The 8,046-nt window shown below is 41.1% G+C and overlaps 1 pseudogene; it reads right to left on the bottom strand.

Annotated features, from left to right (window-relative positions):
- Positions 1-4,218: 4,218 nt before the first annotated feature.
- LOC136335430 (small ribosomal subunit protein eS8 pseudogene) lies at positions 4,219-7,813 on the bottom strand (annotated as a pseudogene).
- Between the last annotated feature and the right edge of the window lie 233 nt (positions 7,814-8,046).

Here is an 8,046-nt window from a genome sequence, read left to right as displayed (position 1 = left end):
AGTTGGCTCAGTGGTAGAGCGTCAGCCTGGCGTGCGGGGGACCCGGGTTCGATTCCCGGCCAGGGCACATAGGAGAACCGCCCATTTGCTTCTCCACCCCCCCCCTCCTTCCTCTCTGTCTCTCTCTTCCCCTCCCGCAGCCAAGGCTCCATTGGAGCAAAGATGGCCTGGGCGCTGGGGATGGCTCCTTGGCCTCTGCCCCAGGCGCTAGAGTGGCTCTGGTCGCCGCAGAGCGTCAACCCGGAGGGGCAGAGCATCGCCCCTAGTGGGCGTGCCGGGTGGATCCCGATCAGGCGCATGCAGGAGTCTGTCTGACTGTCTCTCCTCATTTCCAGCTTGAGAAAAATACCAAAAAAAAAAATAAAAATGTGATTTTATAAGGTAATAAACAGGAAAGAACATTAATAACTTTCTGCATGTCAGCTGAAAGCTGTGACAGAGAGCGCTGTTTGGAGAGCAGACCTTCACAGGGTGCTGACATGAACCGACACCGTGCCGGCCGGTGGAGCCAAAGCAGTAACTTTTCCGGCTCACACGTTGTCTGGCCATGCACAGAGCCAGCTCTGCCTCCACACCCAGGCCTCTTCCAGGAGGAAACTAGACAACTCGGAGGACTGCTGGTGAAATTGTATTTTTTGCTTAAAAAAAAAATCCTTCACAAGGGGTCTGTGAAGGAGAGAGGACACATCAGGGATTTGAGTAAACAGATACAGGAAATGTAAATGACTGTTCAGAGTAAAAAAAAAAAAAAGTTCTAGGCAATAAGTGTAAAACCAGGATCTCAGTTCTGAGTTGTATTCTCTCCACTTGTGGTACCACACGTGGCTTCAGATTAAACAGCTTTTATCAGGTGGTTAAAAAGTGTAACCTGCCATCACTTCCTGGCCTTTTGGTTAAGATCAAGTGTAAAAATATAACTCGCCTTACAAAAAGCTAATATCAAAATGGAAGTATTTCTGTTTATGTCAAAATGAGGAGGAAGGGAAGAGAAAAGAGGAAGTATGAATTATTTGCATTTAATAAATATTCTTCACTTTAGCCTGACCAGGTAGTCGCAGTGGATAGTGTCAGACTGGGACACAGAGGATCCAGGTTCGAAACCCCAAGGTCACTGGCTTGAGCATGGGTTCATCCAGCTTGAGTGTGGGCTCACTAGCTTGAACTCAAGGTCACTAGCTTGAGCATGGGACCATAGACATGACCTCATGAACACTGGTTTGAGCCCAAAGGTCGCTGGCTTGAAGCCCAGAGTCGCTGGCTTGAGCCCAAGGTCGCTGGCTTGAAGCCCAAGGTCGCTGGCTTGAGCCCAAGTTCGCTGGCTTGAGTAAGGGGTCACTCGCTCTGCTGTAGCCCCCCCCAGGTCAAAGCTCATCTGAGAAAGCAATCAATGAACAACTAAGGAGCCACAACGAAGAATTGATGCTTCTCATCTCTCTCCCTTCCTGTCTATCCGTCCCTCTCTCTTGACTCTCTGTCTCTGTCCAAAAAAAAGAAGTCTAAAACAATCTGTATGAAAAGAAATCTCATTAAAGTGAATAAAGAGAGAGAGAGAGATAGATGAGAATGCATCCATTTCTTGAATGGAGTTAATACTGTAAGTTATTCATTGGTATCTAAATAACTCCTTGTACAAACAGAAACCTCTGGCAGCCTAGATACATTTCCCATGTCAACCACTGAATTTTTAGGCATTTATTTAACAAAAAAATCTAAAGGGTTTCATAAGATCACCTTTAAGCTGCATGCATGCCAAGGATTGAACAAGGATTACAGTCACAACCACATGCAGAAATTCTATTATTGTAAACAGCTTTCACAGGAGGCTCATCCTAAGTTTCATATTGAAGCATCTAAAAGCAAACCAATGTGTAGGTCCTTATAAAAAAATTTTTTTTAAAACAACATTGCCCCCAAACAATATGAACACTTTTACCTAAAACATATTTATTTTTCTACCATGTCATCTGACCTGACACTCTTGAGTAAGAGCATGTCCTCCACAGCTAGACTACCTAGGATCAAGTCCAGCTCTGCTATGAACCATCTGCAAGAACTTGATTACTCAACCTTCTTATGCTTCAAATGTGTTATCTGCAACACAGAAACTACTTACTTCTTACAGTTGTGAAGATTCACTGAGAGCTACATCCATGTTAGCTTTCATTGTTATTATTGTCATGACAGTAATCTCAGTATACTCATTTTTCTGTTCAGATGGAAGTTTTTTCCTAAACTATAGGCCATACTTTACAGAAAACATATGTAAATGTATAGATTCACTTAAGGCCTACCAATTAAGAAAAACCATTTGCTTTTCAGTCACGCAGAGTCCTAAGCAATACCAGGAAGTCAATGCTTCCTATGGCCAGCACTGTACTCTTTCCACCATCTCATGCCCCTGCTCATGGGACAATCTCTGAGAAAGGAGACAGCATGTGATGTAGGGTAAATCAGACTTGGGTTTATATCTGGGTCCTACCCTTTTTTGGCTGTGTGAAACCAGGAACATTACTTCCTGTGTCAGTCTGGAATTTTCCTGGTGTTTTTTTTTAATTAAACTCTTTATTTTGAGGTTATAGTAGATTCACATGCAATTGTAAGAAACAACACACACTGGCCCTGCCCGGTGGCTCAGTGGATAGAGCGTCAGCCTGGTGTATGGATGTCCCATGTTCGAGCACACAAGAGAAGCAACTATCTGCTTATCTCCCCTTCACTCTTCCCTTCCCACAGCCAGTGGCTCAGTTGGTTCAAGCATTGGCCCTGGACACTGAGGATAGCTCATTTGGTCTGGGCACATCTGCCTCAGGCACAAAAAATAGCTTTGTACTCAAGCATTGGCCTCAGACGACGGGATTGCCAGGTGGATCCCAGTTGAAATGCATGTGGAAGTCTATCTCCCCTCCTCTCACTTAAAGAAAAGACAACACACCAAGATCTCACAGTTTTTACCCACTTTCCCCCAATAACACCTTGCAAATCAGTAGTACAATATCACAACTGGATATGCACACTGATAAAGTCAAACTATGAAACTGTCCTATTACTACATCCCTGCCCTTGGTGGTTAATCAGTTTTTCTGTGGGCGTATGTGCTCATTTTTCTCTTGGGGAAATATCTAGATTTGAAATGGTTTGCTTGTATGGTAAATATATGGTTAACTTTCTAAGGTACTGCCATATGGTTTTTCAAAATGGCTGCACCATTTTTTTGCATTCTCATCAGCACTATGTGAGAGTTCCACATCCAGGCAGCACTTACTGCTAATTTTTTTAATAATAGTAAAATACACATAACAATGTGCATGGCTTATGTAAGATGGGTCTCATCAAAAACATTATAAAATAAATGGCAGATACAGTTTTGTGGATTGCTTAAGTATCTTGAAATTCTCTCCTGATGGACAGGATCTACCTAGATTCCCACTGCTAACAGAAGTGTTATTTCCTATCTATAGTCCATTCTTTGGTTTTATACTTTGCTTTAGTCATGTCTTTGATCTACAATGAGTGCCATAGCTTCATTTCGTCTAAGTGTGTCTAAAAAATAGTTCTGGTACATATTAGGTACGTAATTAAAATGTGTTGAATAAAAATGCCTGATCTGGCATGAGTAGAGGCCTTTAGTGCATTCTTCACTCCCTGTTACTCAATCCCCTAAGTCAGTCCAAAGAAGAATGTTCTGAAATCATAGTAATATTTGTTTTATACAATACCTATTGGGACATGTGCAAATTCACAGGAAAAAGATTCTTTTGTCCTTGTTTGTACTCAATGATAATAAAAGTAATGGAAAGTAATTATTCATTGAGGAGTGATTTCCTGTAACATACTGTAGATACCAAACTGGCACAGTCCTTCCCTCAGGCATTACTTTCAGAGAGGAAGACAGAAATATAAACAATTAAAATGCAGTGTAGCTATTCTTAATACAGGTAAGTACGAAATATGGTATTTTATTATTTTAAGTAATTTGCATTTTGGAGAGTTATATATGGAAAGGCCAACAATGAAATATTTCTTCAAGTTTTCTGTAGTTTAGTTCCACTATTATTTTCTTAATATCAACTATAAAGTTTGATAAAAGGAGTGTAAATCTAACAGGAGTGTTTGAATACACACACACACACACACACACACCATTGTTTAAAGTTGGGAAAATAAGATTTAGCTTTTAATGTAATGGGAACCATAGTATACTCAATAAATATTAAGTGTTCAGATGGCACTGGCAAAGCATTCTAGAAGAACAGAAAGGTGAAGTCTGGGATTACTAGAATTCTGGGACTCGGAGAAGATGCACAGTACTGATACTCTGACCTCTGGGGAGGGGCTGCTGCCTGGCCACTGCTGATGTGTAAAAAGGCTGGTTCTGGAAGGGCTAAGGGAGGCTGGAGCTAGAAAAGAACTTCCAGAGTTAAGGAATAGCAAGATTTGGGAAGTTCATTCTCCTCCATTTACTATCCATTCCCTCCTGCTGTCTCCAGTTGGTCTAACCTAACTGGAGTGGATTCCTGCTGAGTAGTATTACATAGCAAGGATATGACATTTTGTTAATCCATTTACCAATTGGTGGATATTGGGGTTAATGTCCACTTTTGGGTTATTATGGATAATGTAGTTATAAACATTGGCATACAGGTCTTTACGTGGATATATTCTTTCTTGCACAGGTACCTAGGTGTAGAATTACCGGGTCATACTGTAAACTTATAGTTAACATTTATTCATTGGATGTATTAGGGTGACGGGTTAAGTTATACAGTATGGCTAACATAATTTTAAGAAACTGCCAAACTGTCTTTCAAAGTGTTGCACTATTTTACATTCCCACCAGCAATGGCAAGCACTCTTTTCTTCATCATCTTACCAATTTGTCTTTTTCATGATAACCGTTTTGGTGGGTGTCAAGTATTGCATTGTTGAATTTACATTTCTCTGATAACCAAGAAAGATTAAATTTTATTTATTGACTACTCAAATATTACCTTCTGTGGAGTGCCTATTCTTTTGGCCATTTTTCTATTGGGTTGTTTGCCTTTTCCTTAAGTTCTTTTTCTCTTCTGGATAGGCTTGCAATGCAAGCCTCTTTTCCATTCTGTGGCTTATCTTCTCATTCTTGTAAAGGTGTCCTTAGATAAATAGAGCATATTTTAATTAAGCCCATATTACCAACTTAATTTTCTATTTAGGAAATCTTTGCTTATCCCAAGGTCATGAAGATACTTCCTATTTATTTATTTATTTATTATTATTTGTATTTTTCTGAAGTGAGAAGCGAGAGGCAGAGAGACAGACTCCTACATGTGCCTGACCGGGATCCACCCAGCAAGTCCACCAGGAGGCGATGCTCTGCCCATTCTAGCACCTGAGGCAGAGGCCACAGAGCCATCCTCAGTGCCCAGGCCAACTTTGCTCCAATGGAGCCTTGGCTGTGGGAGGGGAAGAGAGACAGAGAGGAAGAAGAGGGTGGAGGGTGGAGAAGCAGATGGGTGCTTCTCCTGTGTGCCCTAGCTGGGAATTGAACCCAGGACATCCACACGCAGGGCTGATGCTGTACCACTGAGCCAACCGACCATGGCTCATAACAATATTTTTAAGTTAAATTTTTTTTTACATGAAATCAAATGTAGTCATGCACATAAGTAACCAAAGTCCTACTTCCCACCAAAAAAAGCACACCCTTCCATTTCTCTCCTCTCAAAACACAACTTTTCCTTCTTTTAGCTGATTATTTTCCTTGTTACTAAATAAGCTACTTCTTGATTTTATTTTTTAAAACAATAAGCACCTTTATTACATGAGCTAAGATAGGAGGGAGGAGAATTTGTTGCCTCCCCGGGCCTCGGTTTCCTCAGGTAGAACCCCAGTGCCTTGCCCTCTGGCACAGAGCCGTCCACTCAGCCACACTGGCCTGGGCTTCAAGCGGTGCACGTGACAAGCTTGCTCTGCTGGGTCTGCTCCAGAAGATGGCTGATTTTGGCATTCACTCTTTTTTCATCCTATTTTTTCCTGAATTTTCTTTGATAGTTTTTTGTTTAGAATCTCTTCCTTCAGGTTGGCCCCCTTCTTGCGGCTCAGGGGCAGTGCACAGTGGGATGCATACCACTGATGGTACAGTGTGCTGTCAATGAGCACAATGCAGCTCTTTACTAGGGTCTTGGTGCTGAAGGTTGTTGTTGGGTACATCGTAGACACATCAATAATCCTCGTTTTGCCCATGCAACACTCTGAGCCTGGAAGAAGCTGTCCAGGTCCAGCCTCAAGGCTCGGTGCTTGCCTCCCAGCACATGGACTGGGTGTGTTTGTTGGGGGCCAGCCTTACTGTTGGCAGCAGGGCATCCCCGTTCATATTTTCGCTTTTTGTGGTAGGACTTAGTCTTGCCCCCATCTTGCAGTGCTTGTCTAGAGGGATGCCCATAACTCAGCACCGGCTGGGAAGAGCTACTTCTTGATTCTTAATTTTTAGGTATTACACATTGATTTTCCACTGTGGAAGATGAGGACTTTTCTACCTCACTTCCAAAATACCAGGTCTTCTCCCAATATAATTATGTTACAATTCTGATTATATTAGTATTTTTCTGTTAACTTTATGCCATTCAACCACTGGTAATAGGTTACTTTTTCTTTTCTAATACATTTTGCTTTCCTGAAGTTAGTAACTGGTAGTGTTTTCTTTTAAATTTCATCTTAGATCTGAGTTTTTGCTTAGAAACAGTATCATCAGTAATTGAACCCTGGGGGCTTGAAGAACATCCCCTTCACCCTCTGATTTTTGGCCACAGAGGCAGTGGATTGTTCAGTATAAGCTTAAGTCTCTTAACTTTCTGCCTCAGGGCATTCTGATACTTAGGGAGCCTACTTGGGAAAGACTGTAGAAGGTAAATGTTTCAAGACCTTGTACAACTAAAATGTTTCCATTTTATTCTTAGGTTTAACAGTTCACTTGGATCCAGAATTTTAGGTTGGAAATTTCAGAGTTTGGAAATCACTGCTTCTGTTGAAATTTGAAGCTATTCTGATTCTTATTCCTTGGTATTTGACCTGCCCTTTTTCTTTGGAAACATAGCAGATCTCTTTGACCCATGTCCCTGAAATTTCATAATAATTTGCTTTGGTACAGTTTTGTTTTTTTCCATCCAGTGTTCTTCCTATCTAGAATCTGAAGTTCTTCAGTACTGGAAGAAATATGATTTCTTCTTTTTTTTTGAATATGTAGGAGATGGATTTGGGGCCTCCTGGGCTGCTATGATTTTCTTTTTTTCCTCCAATATTTCCGCTTTGTTTTGTTTGATCTTCTAATAAATTTCAACATTATAAACCTTTTGTTGAATTACTTAGGTATGCTATCATATTTTCTTGGAGCTCTTTTTATTTTTTAGAAGATCCTCTTTTTAGTATCCTACACTTGATTCATAGTTCTAACTCCTTTCTGGAGATACTCTTTTCTTGACTTTCATCCTGCATAGTGTTTCTTCTAAGTGCTTTTCTTCTCCAGTTGTTTTTCACTTTCATATTAGAGGCTTTCCTCAGATGTTTTATAACTGCTGGATGTTTAATCATTTTTTTAAAAAATGTTTATTGTACTGATTTTAGAGAAAGAGAGAGAGAGAGAGAGAGAGAGAGAGAGAAAGAGTAAGGGAGAGACAGGAACATCCATCTGCTCCTGTATGTGCCCGGACCAGGGATTGAACCCACAACCTCTGCACTTTGGGATGATGCTCTAAACCAAGTGAGCTACCTGGCCAGAGCTGTTTAATCATTTTTAATAGCATAGGACTAAAAGACTACCTGGAAGCTCGGGATGCATGGGATGTTACGGGCTTGTCAAGTATGTATGATTTTCACTGTAGAGTTACCTAGCTGGGTAGTTTAGCTGGGATACCCTGAGGTCAGGCTCTATGTAGGTCCTTCCACTTGCACTAGCCAGACTGCACAGAGAAGACTCTTCCAATATTGTTAGGATGGGAAGACTCTGGCTGCCATAATTCAGTGAAAGGAGGATACTGATTTTTGTATTCAGTATGTAAATATTTTCTGTTT

This window comes from Saccopteryx bilineata, chromosome 4 (assembly GCF_036850765.1).
Source record: "Saccopteryx bilineata isolate mSacBil1 chromosome 4, mSacBil1_pri_phased_curated, whole genome shotgun sequence".
Classification (NCBI taxonomy): Eukaryota; Metazoa; Chordata; class Mammalia; order Chiroptera; family Emballonuridae; genus Saccopteryx; species Saccopteryx bilineata.
Note: the sequence above shows the minus strand (reverse complement) of the source record. Positions and strands in the feature narration are given on the sequence as shown.